The 26,794-nt window shown below is 45.7% G+C and overlaps 3 long non-coding RNA genes across 3 annotated transcripts; 2 read left to right on the top strand and 1 right to left on the bottom strand.

Moving 5' to 3' along the window:
- Window positions 1-990: 990 nt before the first annotated feature.
- Window positions 991-2,892, top strand: LOC310704609. The gene is made up of 2 exons (XR_014524919.1): window positions 991-1,209; window positions 2,569-2,892. It is a non-coding gene; the product is annotated as an uncharacterized lncRNA (long non-coding RNA).
- A 2,191-nt stretch (window positions 2,893-5,083) lies between these two features.
- Window positions 5,084-6,927, top strand: LOC310702389. The gene is made up of 2 exons (XR_014523487.1): window positions 5,084-5,280; window positions 6,577-6,927. It is a non-coding gene; the product is annotated as an uncharacterized lncRNA (long non-coding RNA).
- Window positions 6,928-15,602: 8,675 nt separating this feature from the next.
- On the bottom strand, window positions 15,603-19,314 carry LOC310703573. The gene is made up of 2 exons (XR_014524265.1): window positions 19,149-19,314; window positions 15,603-15,866 (listed from the first exon to the last, which is right to left on the bottom strand). It is a non-coding gene; the product is annotated as an uncharacterized lncRNA (long non-coding RNA).
- Between the last annotated feature and the right edge of the window lie 7,480 nt (window positions 19,315-26,794).

Here is a 26,794-nt window from a genome sequence, read left to right as displayed (position 1 = left end):
AATTGCATCGAAATACATGTGCATTGGGATAAATTTGTAGCAAGATGCTGATGAATTTTTAGGAGGACTTGCCATTTCACGAACTGATATGGGAAAGTGCAGAACTACATTCAAGTTTTGGAAAAGAAAAAGAAGAAGAGGTGGAGGAGAAAAACTAGAACGGACAGATTCACCCATCTCTGGGTAAGCTAGGTTCTGGCAATACATTGACAGGAATTTATAGACTCATAAAATCTACCTAACATGGATCTGTCCAGCTTCTTGGTTCATTCATTGGCCAGCTGTTATTAGCTTATGTGAAGACAGAACATAGCTCTCAGGGGCAGCTGAGGCCATGTTACTGCCTGCTGCAATGGACAGGCTGGTGTCCTTTCCATACTACATGCAGAATCTTACAGGACTAGCACTTGAATCTTACTTAACACTGGTGTTGGGACCACACTAAGCATGAGGCTAACTTAGACTGCTGCTGTCTCTCCCCTGACAACAGAGGCAGCTGCCCTGTGCTGTCCAGTGGTAGAGTTGGCCCTGAAAGCATGTCCCCCAGTGTTTTGCAGTTTCTCAGGGGGGAAATTGGTTGAAGCTTGATCCCTGCATCTTTAGCTGTCAGACCGATGCAATGATTATATGGTGCAAGGCTTATAGCAGGAAACAATACATTCATTCTAACACCCCCAGCTCCACTGATTACAAAAGCCCCACCTTGCTCTCTCCAGTTTCCCCAGTTTCAACAAAAACATTTGAGGTGCCTTCTGAAAGATGTCCGCAGTTCAGGTATTGGCGAGTCAATTGATGCTGAATTGCCTTGCTAAGGTGAGAACAGAGAATCAGCATTTGAAAGAAGCAGAATGCTAATCCCAGCAATTGTTGGATTAACTGTAAAGTGAAATAATTTCAGGTGGTTTCAACCAATAGTTGACAATGGATATTTGATGTTGGCAGCAATCTCAGAACATCATTCGCCCTGTTTCCTGGTATAAACTGTATAAATACCAGCAATGCTTCCAGAGGGTCTTCATCTTTCTCTTTATTGAGCCTTTTCCTTCCATTAGTATCGAGGGTGCAGCAAATCTTCAACCATGAAGATGCTTTACGTTCTCTTTACTGTTGCCTTCTTGGTCTTCCAGGTTCGGTCCAATCCCAAACCACCCTCCAAGGTTGAAGGGGAAGCCAAGGAGTTTCTCGAGTCTCGTGCTTATAAAGATGATGGTAAGTTGGGCTGAAGAACAACATTTCAATGTATCTATGTGGGGTTTATTGTCTGTTAGTTTGGTTGTAAGTTGCCTTGGGTTGTCCCAAGCAGGATGACGTGATGGACTAATTTAATTAATAAATTAACCCCCTGTAGTTATTGAGAGGTGAGAAAGAATTCTACAATCCCACTTGGATGTGCAACCCTAGGTTAGCTCAGCAATGGGGTTGCATAAAGAGAATTCTTGAGACATGCAAGCTCTAGCTGCCATGGACTTTCCAGCCTCGCAGGAAGGACCTAGGCAAACTGGTTCATTGCCCAGCTCATACTGGGATGAGGGAATGCATTCAGGTTCATTATTTACTGAGCTGGACAGGACTGTGTGTTTTAGAACCTTTCCCCTGATTTTCCTTCAATGGCTGGGGTGGGAAGTCCCCCCCCCCCAGATTCCTTTAGGGGCAATCTGTCAGAAGTTGCATTGTGGCAGTGGCTGAGAATAGACTCAAAAGTGAGTGAGGCATTCCCTCTCTCTGTGACCCTCTTTTCTCTATCTCCCACCCCTTCTCTCTTTATCTCCTCCACCATTTGTTTGTTTCACTCCTCCCCTGTCAGTTTCTGAGGCCCCTGGACTGCAAATTGCTCGACGCTACTTTAGGGCATGGCTTAAAACTCACCCTCCCCATTCCTTTTTGGGGAGGTCATAGAATCATAGAATCATAGAATCATAGAATCATAGAGTTGGAAGAGACCACAAGGGCCATCGAGTCCAACCCCCTGCCAAGCAGGAAACACCATCAGAGCACTCCTGACATATGGTTGTCAAGCCTCTGCTTAAAGACCTCCAAAGTAGGTGGGGAATTGCTGAAAACATTTTCTGCTTAAGTTACCCTCAATGTTATCTTCTGTAAGACGTAAGACAGGCATGGGCAAACTCGGCCCTCCCGATGTTTTCAGACTACAACTCCCATCGTCCCTAGCTAGCAGGACCACTGGTCAGGGATGATGGGAATTATAGTCCCAAAACTTCTGGAGGGCTGAGTTTGCCTATGCCTGAAGTAAGATGTTCAAAGAGGCATGCTGTTTGTGCATCTGCTCCTTCATATTTCTCTCTGGGAATTTGTGTGCTTAATGCTGCAGCCCTGCAGCCATTTATCTGGTAATAAGAATGAGGGAGAGATCCTATTCAGTTTGCACTCCAGCCATTGTTTGAAATTCGCCCCTTCTGTGAATTTTGCAAGGTGGTTCCCAGCTCAATGATGTGTGAAAAAATGCATATGTATTTTCTACTGAAATCTGCCCTCCAAGAAGTCCTTTGCTCTTCGAGAGCTCTTCAAATATTTTGAAGAATGCTGCCCTTTCTTTCTTTTTATATGCAGGCCCTGGGCTGAACCCAGAACCAAAGGATTCTTCACGGTTTCAGGTGGTTCTGTGCTCTGACAACGATGGCTATTGCCTGCCACGTGACTTCCAGTGTCACAATGGCTTGGCGTTCAAGGAGCCATGGAACGACTGCCCGTTTTCTGATGTTCTGAAGTGCTGCGTGCGCTGATGCAAGAGAAGGTGGAATCCCAAGAAACCCCCGGCAGAAGTTACTGCAAGTACGAGGAAGAATGAGGAACTCACTCTGAATAAATCATGGGTTAATTGATTCCAATCCTTACAGCATCTTTCATCTTTCAATAAACAACCTATTCACACAGCCTCCTCAAATTGTTTTTCTTTATGTTTCCAGTCTAAAAGGTAAAGGTAAAGGGACCCCTGACCATTAGGTCCAGTCGTGGCCGACTCTGTGGTTGCGGCGCTCATCTCGCTTTATTGGCCAAGGGAGCCGGCGTACAGCTTCCGGGATTGTGGCCAGCATGACTATGATGCTTCTGGCGAACCAGAACAGCGCACGGAAATGCCATTTACCTTCCCGCCAGAGCAGTACCTATTTATTTACTTGCACTTTGACGTGCTTTTGAACTGCTAGGTTGACAAGAGCAGGGACTGAGCAACGGGAGCTCAACCCGTCACGGGGATTCGAACTGCCGATCTTCTGATCTGCAAGCCCTAGGCTCTGTGGTTTAAAGCACAGCATCACCCGTGTCCCTCATTTCCAGTCTAGATCCCTGTATATGCAGCTACTATGCTCCTTTCCTCTAGTTTGTTGGTGTGCACGATAAAATTGCACCACGCTGCGGTGAAAATGTGCTTCTTTCCTTGCATTAATCTGAAATTATGAGAAAGCCTCCTTGCCAATCCAGCTTGGCATCATTTGGCATCTTATAAGGCTAACATAGCCTCCTAAAGCTTTGCACAGATATCCAGTTTCCCACTGAATGCCAAGGGTTTCCGAGAAAGTAACAGGCATGCATATGTGTGCATCTGCCTGCTTAATCCCTTCGTTTTCCATTTCCCACATCACAATGAAACCAGATGAAATGCTCTCCTTCCAGGACTGGATGCTGTGGAAAGCAAAGAAACTGATTCATGTAGTGCAGGGGGCTGGATTACTATGATTCTAGGAACATAACCCTTGATTAATTCCTGGCAGGGAGGGAGGCTCCTTACTTCTCTCACCCTCACCTAGCCAGGTCCTTCAGGTATACTGGAGCAAGGCCATTTAGTGCTTTAAAGGTCAGCACCAATGCTTTAAATTGTGCTTGGAAACATACTGGGAGCCAATGCAGAACTCTCAGGACCAGTGTTATGTGGTCTCAGCAGCCACTCCCAGTCACCAGTCTAGCTGCCGCATTCTGGATTAGTTGTAGTTTCCCGGTCACCTTCAAAGGTAGCCCCACATAGAGTGCATTGCAGTAGTCCAAGCGAGAGATAACCAGAGCATGAACCACTCTGGTGAGACAGTCTGAGGGCAGGTAGGGTCTCAGCCTGTGTACCAGGTGAAGCTGGTAGACAGCTGCCCTGGACACAGAATTAATTTGCGCCTCCATGGACAGCTGTGAGTCCAGAATGACTCCCAGGCTGTGCACCTGGTCCTTCAGGGCCACAGTTACTCCATTCAGGACCAGGGAGTCCTCCACACCTGCCCGCCTTCTGTCCCCCCAAAACGGTACTTCTGTCTTGTCAGGATTCAACCTCAATCTGTTAGCCGCCATCCATCCTCCATCCGCCTCCAGACACTCACACAGGACCTTCACCGCTTTCACTGGTTCTGATTTGAAAGAGAGGTAGAGCTGGGTATCATCTGCATACTGATGAACACCCAGCCCAAACCCCCTGATGATCTCTCCCAGTGGCTGCATGTAAATGTTGAAAAGCATGGGGGAGAGGATGGAACCCTGAGGCACCCCACAAATGAGAGCCCAGGGGTCTGAACACTCCTACCCCACCACCACCACTTTCTGAACACGGTCCATGAGGAAGGAGCAGAACCACTGTATAACAGTGCTCCCAGCCCCTCTAGACGGTCCAGAAGGATGTTATGGTCGTTGGTGTCCTCTGCAAAAATAAAATAAAACAATAAATACACACATGCACACGAATCACAGAATTGTAAAGTTGGAAGGTACCCCAAGAGTCATCTATTCCAAGCTCCTACAATGAAGGATTGGGTTACATCACATGTTTCTTTCTGAATATCTGTCATTGGCAATAATAAAGAGAGTGATTGATTGAATCTGGCCGCATTCTGTAAGGCCTGTAAGGTATTCTGCAAGCTTGGGTGTTGTTAAGTCAATAGATACATAATCACATATTTGAGGTGACAACAAAGAGAATAATAGTTTGGGGAATCAGAATTTCAGGTTCCACAAACATTTCATAAAATGCAAAATGAAAGTATTTCAAATGATTTGGATTGTTGAGTGACAACAGTTGATTTGGCAACAGTCTCTAACACCATTCTTCCCTTTTCCTGGTATAAACCGTATAAATACCAGTAAAGCTCTCATAGATTCTCCACCCTTCTCTTCATTGAGCCTTTTCCTTCCATTAGCATTGCGACTGCAGCCAATCTTCCACCATGAAGATGCTCTACGTTCTCTTTGCTGTTGCCTTCTTGGTCTACCAGGTGCAGGCCAATCCCCAACCACCATCCGAGGATGAAGCCAAGGAGCCTCTTGATTCTGAAATGAAGTTGAAAGAGGGTAAGTTGGGCTGAAAATGGTCATTCTTTCATATTGCAGCTTGTGGAAGAATCCTAGAATCACAGTTAGAAGTACAATTCTAGGTTAGCTCAGCCATATTATTGCAGAAAGATAATTCTTTTGACTTACAAGCTTTAGTTATCATGGACTTTCCAGTCTCAGAGGAAGGACCTGGGCAATCTGGTTCATTGTCCAGCTCATCATGATGCATTTACTTCTTACTGAGTTTGATTGGACTTTGTGTTTTAGGACTTTCTTCTTGACCTTCCTTCAGCGGTTGGGTCGGGCTGTTTCCCCCCCATAATCCCTCAGAAGCAATCTGTCAGGAGCTTCTATGTGGCAGTGGCTGAGACTGGAATCCAAATTTGCAGGGCATCCCTTTTTCCATGTCCTCTCTCCCAAACCCTTTCCCTAATCTTAGTGCCATCACTTCTGCTGGCTCCAGTCTCAGACGACTCTGGGGTTGCAGTGCTCATCTCACTTTACAGGCTGAGGGAGCCGGTATTTGTCCGCTCCGCAGACAGTTTTTCTGGGTCATGTGGCCAGCATGACCAAGCCGCTTCTGGCACAACGGAACACTGAAACCAGAGCAGTGCACAGAAATGCTGTTTACCTTCCCGGGGAAGCGGTACCTATTTATCTACTTTCACTTTTTGGCATGCTTGAACTGCTAGGTTAGCAGGAGCTGGGACCAAGCAACGGGAGCTCACCCCATCATGGGGATTTGAACCGCCAACCTTCTGATCGGCAAGCCCAAAAGGCTCAGTGCCTTAGACCACAGCGCCACCCGCATCCCTTGCACCACTCATATCTTTTATTACATTTCTTCAAATACCACAAAGCTTCCACCCCTCTCTAATCACAGACACCTCCTCGTCTCTGATTCTTGATGTTAAATTTGCCAACTCCACATAGGGTATGAGGAAGGATGTTAGGTGTAATTTGCAGCAGGATAAGGGGAAACAAGGAAACCATGGAGGGTTAGAGGGGAAGTTCACATTTCTTTAAAAATATTGGGGGAAACCAAATATGTAATTAACTTTTGAAAATCAAAAGAAAATTGTAAAAAGGGGGGGGGAGGCAGGCAGATGAAAGCTGTCTGGAAGCAATCTGAGGTTTGGGAGTGGGGAGTGCCCAGTTTGCCCTAATGGAACTGAACTACTTTCACCATCATGATGTTCTGCCAGCCAGGATCTCCCCTCACATAAACTTAAGTTCCTGAGGTCTTCGCTCTTTTCTATGTCTATTGACCCTTGAAGAATATTCACTAATGCTGCTTTTCTCTTTTATATGCAGACCCTGGGCTGATGCCCCAGCCAGACGATTCTGAACGACTTAAGGTGGTCCTGTGCCAAGGCTTCAATGGATACTGCCTGCCCCGGGGCTTCTCATGTCACAAAGGCTTGGTATTCAAAGAAGCGTTTAACGACTGCCCATTTTCTGCAGTTCTGAAGTGCTGCGAGCGCTGATGTCAGATGACAGAGTCCTGAGAAACCCAGTGGCAGACCTTTCTACAATCTCCAGGAAGAATGTGCCACTCCACTCCTTTCACAGAAGTTGCTGGTTAATTGATTCCACTCCTTTCACCAAATCATGGGTTAATTCTCAATCCTTCTTTCAATAAACAACTCATTAACTGCACATAAACCTGGCTCAGGTTGTTTTTCTTTATGTTTTCTGTTTGCCTACGTGAAAGATTGGGGAATCTGAAATTCTTGCTTATATAAAAATAAAAATAAAAATAAAAATAAAAAAGGATGACTAAGTTGGGGCAAGGGATGTGGGTGGCACTGTGGGTTAAACCACAGAGCCTAGGGCTTGCTGATCAGAAGGTCGGCATTCCTGTGACGGGGTGAGCTCCTGTTGCTCGGTCCCTGCTCCTGCCAACCTAGCAGTTCAAAAGCACGTCAAAGTGCAAGTAGATAAATAGGTACCGCTCTGGCAGGAAGGTAAACGGCATTTCCGTGTGCTGCTCTGGTTCGCCAGAAGCGGCTTAGTCATGCTGGCCACATGACCCAGAAACTGTACGCTGGCTCTTTCGGCCAGTAAAGTGAAATGAGCGCCTCAACCCCAGAGTCATCCGCGACTGGACATAAGGGTCAGGGGTCCCTTTACCTTTACCTTTTTAAGTTAGGGCAGGCTCTCCACAAAGCTTGGCTTCTAATGACACAATGCTTTGCATGTTTACTCAGGGATCATTGCCATTATGTCTACTGGAGTTTAATCCGAGGACAGTGGGAAAGGAGTACTCTAGTTCATTGGTTGAGTGTTTCCAGCCAGCATAGCTAATGGTCAGAGATAGTTTCCTCTGTATTTCCTCCCCCACCTTTTTCTTTTATGACTCAGGACATTAAGTCGATAGTTCATCTTCTGTTTTTTTGTGTTAAACTCAGGGGGTAAACTACTCCTGAACAGGGATGAAATGACCTTGTCTTGGGGAAGGGAGGGAGTTTTTTGTATATAACTGCAGGTAAAGGTAACTGTAGGTAAACCAACTGAGTTTGCACTGAAAGTAAAGAACTTCTGCTTGAACACTCCAGAGACAGCGCTGACTTTCTGAGAATGATGGGTGATGGGGGGGGCGCGGAATTCGACTTCCTGTTTTCTGATGTTCTGAAGTGCTCTGATGCAAGATTAGGTGGAATCCTGAAAAAACCTCAGCAGAAGTTTCTGCAAGCAGGAGGAAGAATGCGGAACTCACTTTGAATAAATCATGGGTTAATTGATTCCAATCCTTTCAGCAAACCATTGGTTAATTTGTCCCCCATCTTTCCATAAACAACCTCTTAACGGAACACACAGCCTCCTCAAATTGTTTTTCTTTATGTTTCCAGTCCAGATCCCTGTATATGCAGCTACTGTGCTCCTTTCCCCCCAGTTTGTTGGTGTGCATGATAAAATTGCACCACGCTGCGGTGAAAATGTGCTTCTTTCCTTGCATTAATCTGAACTTATGAGAAAGCCTCCTTGCCAATGCAGCTTGCCATCATTTGGCACCTTATAAGACTAATATAGCCTCCCGAAGCTTTGCACAGATTTCCTGTTTCCCACTGAATGCCAAGGGTTTCCGAGAGAGTAACAGGCATGCATATGTGTGCATGTGCCTGCTTAATCCCTTCGTTTCCCATTTCCCACATCCCAATGAAACCAGACAAAATGCTCTCTTTGGAGGACTGGAGGCTGTGGAAAGCAAAGAAACTGATTCCTGTACTGCAGGGGGCTGGATTAGGTGACCCTGGGGTTCCTTCCAGCTCTAGGACTCTATGATTCTAGGAACAGAACACTTGATTGATTCCTAGCAGGGAGGGAGGGTCCTTACCTCTCTCACCCTGACCTTTTGTCACCCCCCCCAGGCAAGACACTTGGGGCGGACCACACCCCCCTAACCCCACTAGCGACGCTCCTGAGGGTATGGAGTTATCTGACTCTCAAGCTGTCTGAAGGGTTTTTTCAAATGTTTAATGTTTTATTACGCTTTTATATATGTTGGAAGCTTCCCAGAGTGGATGCACACTTCTTCAGATACCCTTCTTAAGATTCTGTTTCAGTGTATCTGAAGAAGTGTGTATGCACATGAAAGCTTATACCCGGAACAAACATAGTTGGTCTCTAAGGTGCTACTGGTCCATTTTTTTAATTGATTTCAACTGTGTCAGACCAACACGACTACCTACCTGATTCCTTATTGATGATTTTATTGTTTTATCGTTTTCATAAGCCACTTTGAATTCTTTTTTTAAAAAAAACTACAACAGCAATAGAGCAGTGAATAAATTTCATGAAATAAATTAATAAGTGTTCTGTGTTATGTTCAGAATTTTATTTGTGTTCAAAGTTCTTTGTATGTTTCTACGGAGAAAAAGATTTATATGTATATTGCACACATGCATACACACAAACTGGGACGGAAACTCCGGAATGTAAATATGAGTAGCCTTTATCGGGCCAAGTGTTAACAGGTGTTAAATTAGCACGGTGATAACAAAACAATATTATCTGCAATAAAGCAGGTCTTATCTTGTGTGCTTTGGCTCAGCAGAGAAATGCTACACATGTGTGTGTGTGTGTGCAATTTGTGATAGTTTAGCCCCACTGTTTGCATTTTATTCTATTTTTTTAAAAGGACACAGAGTTTGTAATACACAGGTTCCTATCTTAGATTAGGCAATCGTTTTAGAAAGGTGAGTGTGACATCAGAGGATACAGGGAGGGATTCAACATCACATCTAGGCAATCCTAAGCATTTGAGCTTTCCGGATGGAACAGTTCCCCCCTCTCCTACCCCTGTGCGCCATTCTGGAAATTCTCCCATACCCACAAGCCATTTGGAGGGGGGGTGTTTGAGGAAAGAGGGGGTGTGAAGCCCCGTTGCACAAGCGGAAGTGCAAAGCTTATTTGCCAGGAATGGAAACTTGGCTGTAGGGCACAGAGGCAGAAGAGCTTGAATGCCCAGCATCTTTTGAGCAAAGCACCATTAGCAGAAGTAGCAAAAAGCACAGATCGGGCAGTAACAAGATGACTTCAGCAACCCCTCCCCAAAGGGGAATTGGAGAGCCCTGGTAAAATTCCTTCATGAGATTAGAAGCTGGATCTTTCAGTCACAAAAAAAGCTCCACCTTCCTTCACTTCTGTTAGAATTCCTGCTCCATGATTGCAGTCATGGGATTGTTGTCTATCACATGATGGTATATGTTTTGACTCCACAGAGTGGGAAGTGATGGAGACAGGATGTTTGTGTTACTGTGTTCCGTGAAGTGGGACTATTGTCCTTTGTTATTTTTCTCTTTGCTGTCTGATGCTAGAGAGAGAGGGAGCCATGTTGCAGTGCTCCGTGTGTCTTTATATGTATATAAAGTAGATTAGCCAAAATGCTGAGTTGCTGAGGTCTGTTAAGCAAACTGTGCAAACTCTGCGGATCTCTAAGTGTGCTGGTGTCTGTTGGCATCAGTCACTATGATGTTTGGGCTGAAGAAAGTTTTTGAAGCTCCCAAATGATCGACCAGGAGGGAGAGAACTTACCAGTCGGGCATGTGTCTCTGCCAGGGTTCTACTCGAGTGTAGGCCGAGCTCCTGACAACTTTCACCCCCACGACCTGCGTTTTATCCTTATAGAATCGTAGAATCTAAAATCTAAAAAAAATGTAGTATAAACACCAACAACTGGGAAACACTGGCCTGCGAGCGCTCCAGTTGGAGAACACCCTTTCCAGAAGGTGTCATGGGCTTTGAAGACGCTCAAACTCAGGATGAAAGGGAGAAACGTGCTAAGAGGAAGCAAACTTTGGCAAACCTTCACCATGATCAATTCCCACCTGGAAACCAATGTTCCCACTGTGGAAGGATGTGTGGGTCCAGAATTGGTCTCCACAGTCACTTATGGACTCATTGTTAAAACCGTGTTTATGGAAGACAATCTTACTCGGCTATGAGTGATCGCCAAATAAGTGCTGGCCCCCGCAGTTTGGCGCCCAGTGCCAGCCACATTTTGTTACGTTTGTTGACTGAACTAAAAGGTTTTGTGAGCCTGATTTTTTTAAAACATTTTTTTGTCATTTTGTCACCCCCCACCCCGTGATGACGCTTGGGGCAGCCCGCACCCCTCCTTCCTCCTCCAGTAGAGTGTCTGTTGTGCTGGTGTCTGTTGGCATTGGTTGCTGTGATGTTTGGGCTGAAGAAAGCTTTAGAAGCTCCCAAACGATTGACCAGGAGGGAGGGAACTTACCAGTCAGGCATGCGTCTCTGTCAGGGTTCTACTCGAGTGTATGCCGAGCTCCTGACAACTTTCACCCCCACTACCTGGGTTTTATCCTTATAGAATCATAGAACTGTAGAGTCAGAAGGGACCCCGAGGGTCAGCTAGTACCACCCCCTGCAGTGCAGGAATCTCAGCTGAAGCATCCATGACAGGTGGCCATCCAACCTCTGCTTGAAAACCTTAAAGGAAGGAGGGTCCACTACCTCCCAAGGGAGACCGTTCCACTGTTGAACTGCTCTTGCTCTCAGAAATAATGCTTAGTCGAGTTCTCTTGTCTTGTGACTTGAAGGCATTGGGTTGAGTCCTACCATGTTTTATTTTATGATATAGTGGTATAGAAACACCTAAACAAACATTTTTAAAGATGTGTATTTTAATGAGCGGAATATTATGAGTAATGAGAGTTGAGAATGTTACGATATAGAAGCAATGCAGCTGCAAACTGCTAGCTTGAAAACATCACATGATGGAATATTGGGACTGTTCCGTTGGGAAACAGAGGGACAGTCAATTCACAGGGCAATGCACCGGAATTAGCTCAGAGTGTAATATGAGCTCTTCCTCTTGCTCTTGTACAGGAAGTACAGGAGGTGTTTCTCTCTCGACTGCTGGAGCTTGAAGAGAGCAGTCGTGTTTTCTGTAATGCTGGAAAGACAGAAATAAAACCATATAAATACATTTCTGTCTATCTCCTTTTCCCTGCCGGAAGAGCAGGAGGGAGGGGGTGTGTTCTTCTCACACTGAGAAGAATCGCCTATCGCGACCTAGCCTGGATCTTGCTGGGGAATGCAGCCAGGGAGGTCAACATGAGACCAAGCCAGGTGCCTGGGAGTGTTGCCAGTTACTCCTGATATAGGCTTGATTTCCGACATCTGGTAGCACAAGCCGGTGGTTTTGCTCCATGAAAGCAGCAAAAGAGGTTGATGGATCGTATTCATCCTCTGCAAGGAGATAAAGGAAGATATGGTAGCGGGCGGATGGAAGCTACAAGAACGGCTGAGCACCGGAGTAAAGAATGCTAGAGGAATTTTTGTGGGTTATGAGAAGGGTCTCTACAGAGTAATTTTGTCTGAATCTGGTCAGGTGATTCTCACAAAATTTCTAGAGAGTGCTCCTGAAGAGGAGAGAGTAATTGTTCACACATTTCCCACTGAGGACAATTCAGATGATGATGATGATTTTACTGATTTTTTAAAAAAATAATATTTATTAAGATTTAAAAGGTTACAAAAAGAGAAAATAGGAAACATCATATTAAGCAAAAACAAAACATCACATCACAATGAAGGGGGGAAAAAGAACTAGAAAAATAAAAACAGGGGGGGAAATACAATGAACCTTCCCATAACTTATCTTTCATTTCCTTGTTTCCTTGACCTCCTCACACCTCCCTTTTTTGTATTCTAGTTCAGTTAGCTATTTCAGCAAGTCCTTTCCATCTTTCCAGGTTTTGTCCTATATTTTATCTTAATATAATGTAACTTTACTTTCCCTCCTTTCACCATTTAACAATCTGTTTTTTCTTAATCCTTTATAGCATTTCTGCTAAAACCACATTACTTCATTCCAACATCCTTCTAACATTCCTTAATTTTACAATGTTTCTGTAAATAAACTTTAAATTTCTTCCAATCTTCTTCCACCGACTCTTCTCCCTGGTCTCAGATTCTGCCAGTCATTTCCGCCAGTTCCATGTAGTCCATCACCTTCATCTGCCATTCTTCCCGGGTGGGTAGATCTTGTGTCTTCCAGTACTTTGCAATAAGTGTTCTTGCTGCTGTTGTGGCATACATAAAGAAAGTTCTATCCTTCTTTGGCACCAATTGGCCGACCATACCCAGGAGAAAGGCCCCTGGTTTCTTCAAGAAGGTATATTTAAATACCTTTTTCAATTCATTATAAATCATCTCCCAGAATGTCTTAATCCTTGGGCACATCCACCAAAGGTGAAAAAAGTACCTTCAGTCTCTTTACATTTCCAACATTTATTATCGGGCAAGTGATATATTTTTGCAAGCTTGACTGGGGTCATGTACCACCTGTAAATCATTTTCATTATATTCTCTCTTAAGGCGTTACATGCCGTAAACTTCATACCTGTGGTCCATAACTGTTGCCAGTCAGCCACCATAATATTATGTCTTACATCTTGTGCCCATTTAATCATAGTTGATTTCACCGTTTCATCCTGAGTATTCCATTTCAACAGCAAGTTATACATTCTTGACAAGTTCTTAGGTTTGGGATCTAACAGTTCTGCTTCCAATTTTGATTTTTCCACCTGGAAGCCAATTTTTTTATCCAAATTATACACCTCCATTATTTGGTAATAATGGAGCCAGTCTTGCACTCTATTTTTTAGTTTTTCAAAACTCTGCAGTTTTAATCTGTCTCCCTCTTGTTCCAAAATCTCCCAATGTTTCGGCCAAATGGCCTCCATATTGAGCTTTTTCTGAGCCTTCGCTTCCATTGGTGACAACCAGGTGGAGTAAAGAATACTAGAGGCATTTTTGTGGGTTATGAAAAGGGTCTCTACAGAGTAATTTTGTCTGAATCTGGTCAGGTGATTCTCACAAAATTTCTAGAGAATGCTCCTGAACAGGAGAGAGTAATTGTTCACACATTTCCCACTGAGGACAATTCAGATGATGATGATGATTTTACTGATTACAGTGGTACTGAGAGTGACACAGATAGCTCGAGTGACACAGATAGCTCAAAGAGCTCAGCTGACACAGTCATTGAGAGGAAATCTCACACAATGGCTAGACCTTCATAAGTGAAGGATGAACCACTGTTTACAGTTGGAACTGGTTCTCCAAAGAGTTCTGAGACTGAACCAGTCAGCAGAGAGGATCAGACCTCATACGCAGGTCTGAGAGAGGTACAAAGGGCGTACCACCCAAGAGGTATTCTAAAGAGTTTGCTAACTCAGCTGTAGCATGTGTTACTATTGTTGACAACTCAACACAGGTTGAAGCTGTGTCTAAGTCAGAGACAAAGACACAACAGGGAGTTGCTAAGCGTAACACTACATTCTCTAGCCAAGGTAATGCAGATGCACTCATTCCTTGGAAGTCAGACAACCAGAGAGGTACACTGGGGAAACCAGTGGCAGGTAGTTCCATGGGTGGAACTGAAACAACAGGGGATTGTTATATGTATAACAACTGTTTGTTTTCTTCTCTGGATCACACTTTGTTCGCAGCTCACATTGATTCATATGGGGGAGTATGTTACGATATAGAAACAATGCAGCTGCAAACTGCTAGCTTGAAAAGTAAACATGATGGGAATGTTGTGACTGTCCATGGGAAACAGAGGGACAGTCAGCTCACAGGGCAATGCACCGGAATTAGCTCAGAGTGTAATATGAGCTCTTCCTCTTGCTCTTGTACAGGAAGTACAGGAGGTGTTTCTCTCTCGACTGCTGGAGCTTGAAGAGGGCAGTCGTGTTTTCTGTAATGCTGGAAAGACAGAAATAAAACCATATAAATACATTTCTGTCTATCTCCTTTTCCCTGCCGGAAGAGCAGGAGGGAGGGGGGGTGTTCTTCTTACACTGAGAAGAATCGCCTATCGCGACCTAGCCTGGATCTTGCTGGGGAATGCAGCCAGGGAGGTCAACATGAGACCAAGCCGGGTGCCTGGGAGTGTTGGCAGTTACTCCCGAAATAGGCTTGATTTCCGACAGAGAAGAGCGTATGAATTCAACAGTGCTTAGTTTATTTTTTCGTTGCTATTTTTTCCTCGTTGTTAAGATTGCTTTATTGGTTATGAATGCTGTAATACTTTGTGAATCTCAGAATATAACTTTTGTTGTAATTGTGCTGCTTTGCTTTTTTTTTTTTTTAGTTACTCTGTTAATAGTGCTTTATAGCCTGTAGTTGTTTTACTGATGATTTGTTGAATGTTCCGTATGATTTAAGTGATATTTGTCACATACCATTATCAGCTTGCAATATGTTATTTCCCTGCATAGGGAAGTTTTTTTAACGTTTGATGTCTTACCATGTTTCAATTTGTTGGAAGCCGCTCAAAGCGGCTGGGGCAACCGAGTCAGACTGACAGTATATGAATAATAAATGTTGTTGTTGTTGCTTATTTATTATCCTTTTGTGATTCCTCTGAGTGAAAAGTGGCATAGAAATACAGTCATACCTCGCGCTGAATGTGCTTCGGGATGTGCGCGTTCGAGTTGCACTCTGTGGCAACCCAGAAGTAACAGAGCGCATTACTTCTGGGTTTCACCACTTGTGCATGTGCAGACGCTCAAAATGACGTCATGCGCAAAAGCGGCTAAATTTGATGCGTGCGTGCGCAGACGTGCCATTGCTAGCTACGTTTGCTTCAAGATGCGAACGGGGCTCCGGTACGGATCCCGTTCGCATCCAGAGGTACCACAGTATAATAAATCAAATCAAGAAATCAGTGACTGTTTCAGACAATTGGGGGCACGGGGGGAGTTTGTAGTAGTAGTTACAGCAACAATGGTAGTTTAGTGCTAGTGATAACTATAAGTGATCAAATGCTTTGAGGAAGAATAAAATACTAGATAGCCACTGAATTGGAAGCAAACTCAGTTTTAATCAAAAAAGAGAGGTTTAGCATTAATCCATCTTGATTGGATGGTGGATTCTTCCTCTGTTCTGATCGTACGCTGTTGGTCTTCCTTGCATCTCTCTTGAGCAGGCTCTCTACTGGAATCCCACACAGCAATACATACTTGCAAAGCATTTTCCAACAGACTTCTCATTGGCATAGCATCCGGGGCGGCAATTTCCCCCCATAGCATTGCATACCATGGCATTTCTTGGGCGGGGAACATCTTCTGCAGGAAAGAAAAGAAAAGGCAAGAGACCTTAACATGTTTATCAGGTAGCTCTCCTCTCTTTGGCTTAGCTTAGTCTTATCTCACTTTAACATAGCGGACACTGCTTTTCTGTAAAGTTTTCCAAATTAGAGTATAATATATGTTCCCACCTTTTTTTGTTAGCTTTGGTTCTCATTTTTATTGTTGTTTTTTTTTGGGGGGGGGGTTGGTTTTACTGTAAACCGCTCTTTGAGTTATGCGGTAAGAATAGTGTCTAACCAAAATAAAATTAATGATAATGATGATATAACAATGGACTTTCTCTCCTCTACACGGGTGCTGCTGGTTTTACTGTTGCAAACATCTGCACAGGTTTTGGTAAGGCTACTCTGAAGAATGGTCAGCGATCTTGTTTCTTTCTGAACAAGATCTCAGCCTCGTTGCCATCAAAGAACATTGGGTGAGTTGGTCAAATTCAGTTTCTCTGAAGTCCCCATTTTCCTCTACCACCCCCACAAAAAAACAAAGTTCCATTCACCATCTTTCCATACTAGTTTGCAGATTTTATTTTTAAAAAGTCCTCATGAAAATTCACCAGCTAATAAACCCATATTTTGCAAGCAAAGACAGACATTTTCCCAAAGCACTTTTACATAATATGGTACTTGTTGCATGCCATTTTCATTAATATGTGTGTGCCTATTTAGACATGCTTTACCCCAGTATTTTCTGTTATTCTCTTTTTCTTTGCCCCCTCTAGATTAATGTTTTCATTTTGACCAAAAAAAGAGAAGATATTTGACGATAATCTTTGCATTTTTCTTTATAAACCCTAATAAAAAATATTTAAAAACAAAATTGAGTAATGTGTCAATTTTGAAGGATGGCTGTGTTTCCATTTGTGCATTTTCCAGGAAAGTGTGAATTAGGGAGTTAAACCTTTAACTGCTAACCGAATGAAATTTCTCCATCATTCTTAGTCACTACCTGGAATCAGGTCTGTTCTCTCACTGGCAGCCAATACAGGATGTGTTCCTGTCCAATGGTGCCCCATTGCATCTGGGCTGCAGTATTCTGTGCCAGCCTCAACTTCTGGACCACTTTCAAGGTCAGATCCACACAGAGCCCATTAAAGTCTACATGGGAGACTGTCAGTGATTACTGGGCATAGGCACTCGTTGCCCATCTAAAATGAAGGAGCACCTCCAAGCAGCACACTTGCTCCTTCAGGAGGTCTGGTGCCCTATCCAGAATATGGAAACTGTCTTCCAAATTCTCATATCCAAGAAATAACTGTAAAGATGCAGCTTCTGTTTATTGACCCCCATCTGCCTCCAGACACTGCCCCAGCACCTGCACAGCTTCTCCTGATTCAGATAGAATGGAGGGAGAGAGCTGAGTATCCCGCTCTCTGGATAACATCTCCCAGTGGTGTCACATAAATGTTAATCAGCAAGGGAGGCAATATGGAACATTGAGGGACCGCACAGTGTCAATGCTATAGGTCTAAATGGTAGCATCCCGATTCTATTCCCTCTTGTTGTGCCCCTAACCCTGTATTCTCATGGTACTGAAAGCCACTGAGAAGTTAAGGAGAGTCAAGAAAGTAGACCAGGGTGTCCCAACTTTGGGTCTCCAGCTGTTTGGGGGCTACAACTCCCATCATCCCTAGCTAGCAGAAACAGTGGCTTGGGAAGAAGGGAATTGTAGTCCAAAAACAGCTGGAGACCCATGTTTGTGAAACTCTGGTTTAGAACCACATCACTTCTGATAAAAGTCACCAAAGTGACCAAAGTCATGCCCAAACCTGAAGCCATATTGGAATGGGTCTATATGAAAGAAACTAGATCCAGCAGTCAGTGGCTGAGATGCAGAACTGGACTACTTTTGCTAATCTTCTCTGTATAGTTCTAATTTAGTATATGTGCTGCCGAAGGGAGAACTGGACCACTTTTGACAGATAGGTGATGCTGGCCAACTGTCCATCACCAAGCATTGGTGATTCAAATTAAAGGGAAGGATTGAAAGTACACTCAGACGTGCTCTGGAGTCTTTGCTTCCTCTACTTGAATTCAAGCCATGGTTACAGGTAAAGGTAAAGGACCCCTGGGCGGTTAAGTCCAGTCAAAGGCGACTATGGGGTGTGACCTTCATGTCACATTTCAGGCTGAGAGAGCTGGCATTTCTCTGCAGACAGCTTTCCAGATCATGTGGCCAGCATGACTAAACTGCTTCTGGCACAACGGGACACCATGACGAGTGCCATAGCATACAGAAACACAGTTAACCTTCCTGCTGCAGTGGTACCTGTTTATCTACTTGTGTTGATATGCTTTTGAACTGCTAACTGGGACAGAGCAATAGGAGCTCACCCTGTCATGTGGATTCAAACCACCGACCTTCCGATTGGCAAGACCAAGAGGCTCAGTGGTTTAAACCACAGCATCACCCGCATCTCTTGCTCATGGCTACAAAGATTCCTGTTGAAAGCGGGCCAGAAAGCAAGCCCCTCCTTTCAGGCGTTCTCTTTACTTGGTGGCTCTGACCAGGAGCTCTTGAGTGAAACTAATCCCAATGGGGTTTGCATTTGGTGCAAAAACTAAAGGGTGCTGAAGTCCTCACTTGTAGAGATAAAATCAGGACCAGATTCCTAGTTGTTCCTTTGCCACTGCAGCTTTACATGCCCCACACCTAATGTTATATGAAGTCAGGTGTGGGGCAGGTGGCCGTGACTGGATGAAAACAGACTTTGGGGCCAAATTAGAATCCCTGATGGATCTAATTTGACCCATGGGCCAAAGGCTCCCAAGACCCGTTTTAGATAACACATGTCATCCTGTAACCTCTTTAGCTCTCTCAAAGGCTTTAGGTCTCATATCTGACATTCAGAATGTGGTTGCAAGGCAAATCCTTGGTGCTTGGTGAGTGACTGAGAAGTTAGAAAGTGGCAGCATCTTTCCTTCAGAACCAATAGTGATGCTGATACGTCTAAACAAATGTGGTGGCCAAATTGGTCTTGTGTATATACTGTGTCTTCTTGTGTGCAAATCAACTGACTTTTGGCTGGGTGAAGAGACAGGATTCTGGAAACAGCTAATGTAAGAATCTGTGGGACCTTGCATGATGCCCTTCAACTCTAGACCTAGTGGTAGAAGCCAGCAGATGCAGGAGATTGAGGGCATGAGAAAAGAAACAAATTGGAAAGGTGAAGGAACCACAATGATATGGACACACTATTGCAAGAGGAGCGGAAAGAAAGAGAAAGGGGGGAGGGAGAAGTTTTTGCTTAATTCTACTCACCCGCTGGCATTTGGGCATCATCTTCTGCTAAAACATCAGGATTTGGCTTAGCCGTTGCCTGGAAAACCAAGAAGGCCAAAGCCAAAAGCACGAAAGCAGTCTTCATGGTGCACAATTGGCTGGGATCTCAGAATTGCAGAAGAGAAGAGCAAGGCTGAAGAATGGTTGAAGGACGAGATTGCAGAAACCCTTTATTTATACAGAATTTTGTGGCAGTGGGCCAGCGAATTTATGATCAGTAAACTTCTCAGGGCAAACATCCTGCAACATCTGTCAAAACCCCACCTGGATAGTAAATCATGTGGGAGTATTTGCTGATTATTGGGCAATTATTGTCATGGTGATCCTTTGCAACACAGTGAGGACCATGAATAGATGCATTACCCCAAACATCTTAATCTGACGGCTTTATGCAGTTGTCAAATAGTATATGCAATAAGGTAGGAGTTGGGGGCATCTATTTAAATGGCTATGAACTGGACTGGAGTGGAGCAGGGTATTAAAAGCCCACAATCGTGCAACAATATCAGCGAAGCACCAAAGGGTAAAAGTGCCCTATCAGAAGATACCAGTGAGCGAAGTGGAACATTAGGAATCAGAAAGTCCAGAAGGTAGCTTGGGCCCAAGAACCTTGAACACAGACTCCAAAGAATTGGAAGGGGCTCCCTCGGCCTGAAATGCAAGATGAGCGTCACACCCCATAGTTGCCCTTGACTGGACAGCATAGACTTTGTCCAAGCAGGTGCATTCTGTGGCCCCTTGAGAGTGGTGAAAGCACTGAAACAGGTCACTAGGTGTTGGGTCAAAACTGTCCAAAACTTCACAGACTAACAGACACAAGCACGGTTAGCATGGCAGTAGGACAAGGATAAATTCCACATTCCACTCAGCCTTCACTGATGGAATGGGACTCTGTTGTGGCTGGGAAATGCCCCAACTCCCTCGTTGAGAGCCACCCGGCATTGAACTCTGTCATGGGGCAAGTCAAGCTCTTGCTTGATGACTGGACTGGGAGATTGCAGCCAGGCAGATGTTTCAACCTGAGCTTAGGGTGTGCCAAAGCTAATCCTTCCCATCAGGGTCCCCTCATTACTATGCTGATTTTGCCCTATGCCATTTTCGCCACAAGGAGTTACTGTGACACCGCAGCTCAACTACCACCATACTGTTAATACACCAGTATGTGGTGTGTGGGACATGCCCAAGTGACTCACTTGGGTAGCAGTTGGGGGATCATCTTCCTCAGTTCCAGGGAGGTTAGGTTGGATTTTTTTAAAGGGAACTCTATATAACCCTGCCCTCAAGGGATGGGAACCTAAGTCCTGCACAGGACTTCTGCAATCATGGGCATATCTACACCAGTCACATAGACATTTTCCTTGATTGTAGTTCCAACACACTATTGTGATGGGCTGATGCTCCAAGTGTCCCTATTTTCCAGGGATAGTCCCTGATTTAGAGAAGCCGTTTCAGTTTCTGATTTGATCCCGAAATGCCCCTCTTCTCCTTAAAAAGGTAAAGGGACCCCTGACCATTAGGTCCAGTCATGGCCGACTCTGGGGTTGCGGCGCTCATCTCGCTTTACTGGCCAAGGGAGCAGGCGTACAGCTTCCAGGTCATGTTGCCAGCATGACTAAGCCGCTTCTGGCGAACCAGAGCAGAGCACGGAAATGCCGTTTACCTTCCCTCCTGAGCACTACCTATTTATCTACTTACACTTGGACGTGTTTTCGAACTGCTATGTTGACAGGAGCAGGGACCGAGGAATGGGAGCTCACCCTGTTGTGGGGATTCAAACTGCCGACCTTCCGATCAGCAAGTCCTAGGCTCTGTGGTTTAACCCACAGCGCCACCCGCGTCCCCTCTTCTCCTTAGGACGTCCCTATTTTCATTAGAGAAATGTCAAAGGGTATGGAGTTATGTGACCCCCTGAGCCAAGGAGATAAGTAACTATACAAATCTTTAGTTACAGGTAGGTAGCTGTGTTGGTCTGCCATAGTCGAAACAAAATAAAAAACATTCCTTCCAGTAGCACCTTAGAGACCAGGTAAGTTTGTTATTGGTATGAGCTTTCATGTGCATGTGAAGTGTATCTGAAAAAGTGTGTATGCACATGAAAGCTCAAACCAATAACAAACTTCATTGGTCTCTAAGGTGCTACTGGAAGGAATTTTTTTATTTTGTTTCGTATAAAAATCTTTAGAAGACATCTGAATGCAGCCCTGTATGGGGAAGTTTTTAAATGTTTATTATGTTTTTATATGCATTGGAAGCTGCCAAAACCCTCACCGTGATCAATTCCAGCCCAGGAACCAATGTCCCCACTGTGGAAGGATGTGTGGGTCCAGAATTGGCCTCCACAGCAACTTACGGACTCATTGTTAAAATGCCTATGGAAGACAATCTTACTCAGCTATGAGTGATCGCCAAATAAGTGCCAGCCCCCGCAGTGTGGCGCCCAGTGCCAGCCGCAATTTGTTACGTTTGTTGACTGAACTAAAAAGTTTCTTGAGTCCATTTTTTAAAAAATAAAACCCTCATATTTTTGTCATTTTGTCACTCCCCCCCCATGACTCTTGGGGTGGCCCCAGTGGCGTAGCATGGGGGGTGCCAGGGGTGCCAGCCGCACCGGGCGCAACAGCTGCGGGGGGCGCGAGTCCAGAGGGAAGGGACAAATTCCTTCCTCCGCCGGGCTCCCCGCCGCCACCGCCAGCCTTGCGCCCTAGCGCGCGCGCCCCCCGCCGCCGCTGCGGCTGCGCTCCACTCAGTGGCGTAGCGTGGGGGGTGCCAGGGGTGCCAGCCGCACCGGGCGCAACATCTGCGGGGGGCGCGAGTCCAGAGGGAAGGGACAAGTTCCTTCCTCCGCCGGGCTCCCCGCCGCCGCCGCCAGCCTTGCGCCCTAGCGCGCGCGCCCCCTGCCGCTCCTGCGGCTGCGCTCCACTCACTGCTCGCAGGAGGAGCAGCCGCTGCAGCAGCGCTGACGCCGCCACCGACGCCTGGCCGGGTACGGGCAGCCTCCGCACCCCGACGCCATCCCCTTCCCCCTTTTTTCCAGAGCTGGGGGAGGGGGAGGTTTTAAAAGGGGGTCTTGCATTGGCGATCCTGCAGCACTTTGGGCCGCACGACACGAGCGCGCAGCACGGATCAGCCACACCCCCACCCCGTGCATTTCCCGGGGAAAAGTGCTCCGCGTGGGAGGCGCGTTTCCCCTTCATTCCCTCTCGTGCAAATCCTCCTTGGGTTCCCTCCCCCGTCTTTCCTCTCCCTACCTCACAAAACCCTCACCTCGTAGCCTCCTCGCTGCCTCTCGCCTCCGCAGGAGCGTTTCCCTCCGCGGAAGAAGGAGCAGGGCGCTTCTGCAACTTTGGATTGCAACTTCCTGCTTCCCTGGGAAACAGAGCCCGGCCGGGTCAGTTGTCCAGCGGAGGGCCAGTTCCCCCCTCCCTCTCTCTCTCTCTCTCTCTCTCTCTGCAACCCTTGCGCCCCCCCCTGCGTACTACTTGCAATGCAACTTCCGCGCTCCATGCGCTTTCATAGAATCTGTCGAGCTGGAAGGGAGCCGAGGGTCATCTAGTCCCACCCGCTGCAATGCAGTAATACGCCGCTGCCCCCCTACAAGGGATCGAACCTGCAACCTTGGCCTTATCAGCGCCGTGCTCTTAAACTGAGCCATCCGGGCTCCCCTTTCCCCCACTTTCTTGCGTGCCTGAACCTGTCCGCGTTTTGCATTCTAACACTTGCAAGCTCCATCCTCCAGCAGTTCCCTGACGCCGGCTGCGCTTCCTTTCAGGCCAGTACTTGGCAGCCATAAACTCGCACCGTGTCCAATATCCTATAAAAAGCATTAATCGGAATACCTTGCAACATTTCATCAAAGAAAATTGAGACGCCCTATTCCATAATAATAATAATAGTAATAATTTTATTATTTATACCCTTCCCATCTGACTGGGCTGCCCCAGTCACCTTGTATAAAAATATAATAAAACATGAAACATTTTAAAAAAACTTCCCTTCAGATGACTTCTGAAGTTGTAGAGTTACTTATCTCCTTGGCTTGGGTGGTGTCTAATAAAAATAAAAATAAATTATTTATACCCTGCCCATCTGGCTGGGCTTCCCCAGCCACTCTGGGCAGCTTCCAAAAAAATATTAATACATCAAACATTAAAAGCTTCCCTAAACAGGGCTGCCTTCAGATGTCTTCTAAAAGTCTGGTAGTTGTTCTTCTCTTTGACATCTGGTGGGAGGGCATTCCACAGGGCAGGTGCCACTACTGAGAAGGCCCTCTGCCTGCCTCCCTGTAACCTCACTTCTTGCAGGGAGGGAACCACCAGAAGGCCCTCGGCGCTAGACCTCAGTGTCCGGGCAGAATGATGGGGGTGGAGACGCTCCTTCAGGTCTACTGGGCCGAGGCCGTTTAGGGCTTTAAAGGTCAACACCAACACTTTGAATTGTGCTCAGAAACGTACAGGGAGCCAATGTAGGTCTTTCAATGTAACTTCATACATTATTATTGTTGTTGTTGTTGTTGTTGTTTAGTCATTTAGTCGTGTCTGACTCTTCGTGACCCCCTGGACCAGAGCACGCCAGGCACTCCTGTCTTCCACTGCTTCCCGCAGTTTGGTCAGACTCATGTTTGTGGCTTCCCCTCACCATCCAGCTTGGTTTCCCTAGCCACTCGGAAACCCAAATCCTATGGAAATAGGGATGTCAAGGTTGCAGATTCGATCCCCGCACGGGACAGCTGCGTGGTCCTGCATCTTTCCTCAGGGCCTGCAAGACAGAGCTGTTCCACCTGGCCTTTGGTTTGGACTCAGTGGGACCCTTATGTCTTCCCTCCCCTTACAGTTTTGATTTGTGGGCTACTTTTAAAATGAGGCTGCTTTTCAAATTGCATTTTAACCTGTATTTTAAATTGGTCCCTCCCCCCATTATGTTTCTATTGTAATTTTACCGGCGTTAGCCGCCCTGAGCCTGGCTCTGGCTGGGGAGGGCGGGGTATAAATAAAATGTATCATCATCATCACCACAGGGGGTTGGACTAGATGACCATCGGGTCCCTTCCGACTCTACGATTCTATGATTCTATAAAGTCAAGTGTTACCGGAAAAATCCGAGGGCACGCTCGCACTCGAGTGCTAAAATCCACGGGTTAGGGGGCGCAAATTACTTGCCCCGGGTGCTGACAACCCACGCTACGCCACTGGATGGCCCGCACCCCCACTTCCTCCACTACTGAGTCCACCACCTCCTGAGGGACACCGTACCACTGACAGACCTTACTGAAGTTGGGTTGGAATCTCCTTTGTTGTAACTTGAAGCCATTGGTTTCAGTCCTGCCCTCTGGAGCAGGAGGAAACCAGCTTGTCCTTGGGCTAGATCTCACTCCTATGTTGACCCAGAACAGCACACCCGCTCTCCAGCTGCAAAAACTATTTACCACTCATTTATAAATTGTTTGAATTGCCCCAATATTCGCTCCTTGAAATGGAAAGAACGAAGATCAAATATCCTTTTTTTATGACAGTTACAGGAAGAGTGGATGCAAAGGACATTATTTCCCTGATGACCTCCTGCACTGCGGCTGCCTGCTGCTGCAGGAAAAGCCTGCCAAGAGAAGGGCCTGTCCTCAAGGACAGAGCATATGCTTGGCATGCAGAAAGTTCATCTCTAGGTTTTACTGGAAAAGGATGCCTGTCTGAAATGGTGGAGAGATGCTGCCATTCAGTGCAGACAAACCTGAGCTAGATGAATCAGCGGTCTGACTCTGGATAAAGCCGTCTCCCATGTTCCACAATACAATGCTCCAAGGATACCCACACGTCTTTGCAAACCTGCCTCCAGCTCTTTTATTTCACTTCTCTTCCTTCCCCCACCCCTTTTATGAAGATCACCCACTCTGAGACCCCACAGCTAATTCTCCCCTGGCCTCTTCGCTGGCCCAAGTAGGACTAATTCAGCCAGCTAGCCCTAGGGATTATCTAACTGATTTTTTAATTTTGTTGTTATTCATGTTTTTATACTGTATTTTATGCAGCTTTTATAATTAAGTGTTTTAAAGTATTTTGAATTTGTTGTTAGCTGCCCTGAGCCTGGTTTTTGAACTGCGAAGGGCAGGGTATAAATAAAAAAATATTATTATTATTATTATTATTATTATTATTATTATTATTATTATTATTATTTTACTTACAGTGAAAGGCCTGGAAATGGATTGGGATATGGGGACCATATGCCCATGATTGCAGAAGTCCTGTGCAGGACTTAGGTTCCCATGCTTTGGGGGCAGGGTTATATAGAGTTCCCTCCATAAAAATCCAGCTTAACCCCCCTGGAACCAAGGAAGATGATCCCCCAACTGCTACCCAAGTGAGTCACTTGGGCATGTCCCACACCCCAGTATTAACAGTATGGTGGTAGTTGAGCTGCGGTGTCACAGTAACTCCTTGTGGCGAAAATGGCACAGGGCAGAATCAGCATAGTAATGAATGGACCCTGATGGGATTGATTAGCTTTGGCACACCCTAAGCTCAGGTTGAAACATCTGCCTGGCTGCAATCTCCCACTCCAGTCATCAAGCAATAGCCTGGATGCTTGGCTTGCCCCATGACAGAGTTCAATGCTGGGTGGTTCTCAACAAAGGAGTTGGGGCATTTCCCAGCCACAATGGAGTCCTATTCAATCAGTGAAGGCTGAGTGGAATGAGGAATTTATCCTTGTCCTACTGCCATGCTAACCCTGTTGTGTCTGATAGTCTGTGAAGTTTTGGACAGTTTTGACCCAACACCTCGTGTCCTGTTTCAGAGCTTTTACCACTCTCAAGGGGCCACAGAATTCACCTGCTTGGACAAGGCCATTATTCAGGTCTATGCTGTCCAGTCAAAGACAACTATGGGGTGCAACGCTCATTTTGCATTTCAGGCCGAGGGAGCCCCTTCCAATTCTTTGAAGTCTGTGTTCAAGGTTCTTGGGCCCAAACTACCTTCTGGACTTTCTGATTCCTAATGTTCCACTTAGCTCACTGGTTTCTTCTGATAGGGCACTTTTACCCTTTGGTGCTTCGCTGATATTGTTGCACGATTGTGGGCTTTTAATTCCCTGCTCCACCGCAGTCCAGTTCATAGCCATTTAAATAGATGCCCCCAACTCCTACCTTATTGCATATACTATTTGACAACTGCATAAAGCCGCCAGAATAAGATGTTTGGGGTAATGCATTTATTCTTGGTCCTTCACTGTGTTGCAAAGGATCACCATGACAATAATTGCCCAATAATCAGCAAATACTCCCACCTGACTGTAAGAGCTGTTTGACAGTGGAATTTGCTGCCAAGAAGTGTGGTGGAGTCTCCTTCTTTGGAGGTCTTTAAGCAGAGGCTTGACAACCATATGTCAGGAGTGCTCTGATGGTGTTTCCTGCTTGGCAGGGGGTTGGACTCGATGCCGCTTGTGGTCTCTTACAACTCTATGATTCTATGATTCTATGATTTACTATCCAGGTGGGGTTTTGACAGATGTTGCAGGATGTTTGCCCTGCGGCTATTTATTCCACAGCTGAGAAGTTTACTGATCATAAATTCGCTGGCCCACTGCCACAAAATTCTGTATAAATAAAGGGTTTCTGCAATCTCATCCTTCAACCA

The sequence above is a fragment of the Podarcis liolepis genome, assembly GCF_965112155.1.
Source record: "Podarcis liolepis genome assembly, chromosome: 3".
Taxonomy (NCBI): Eukaryota; Metazoa; Chordata; class Lepidosauria; order Squamata; family Lacertidae; genus Podarcis; species Podarcis liolepis.
This window is presented reverse-complemented; position numbering and strand designations above follow the sequence as displayed.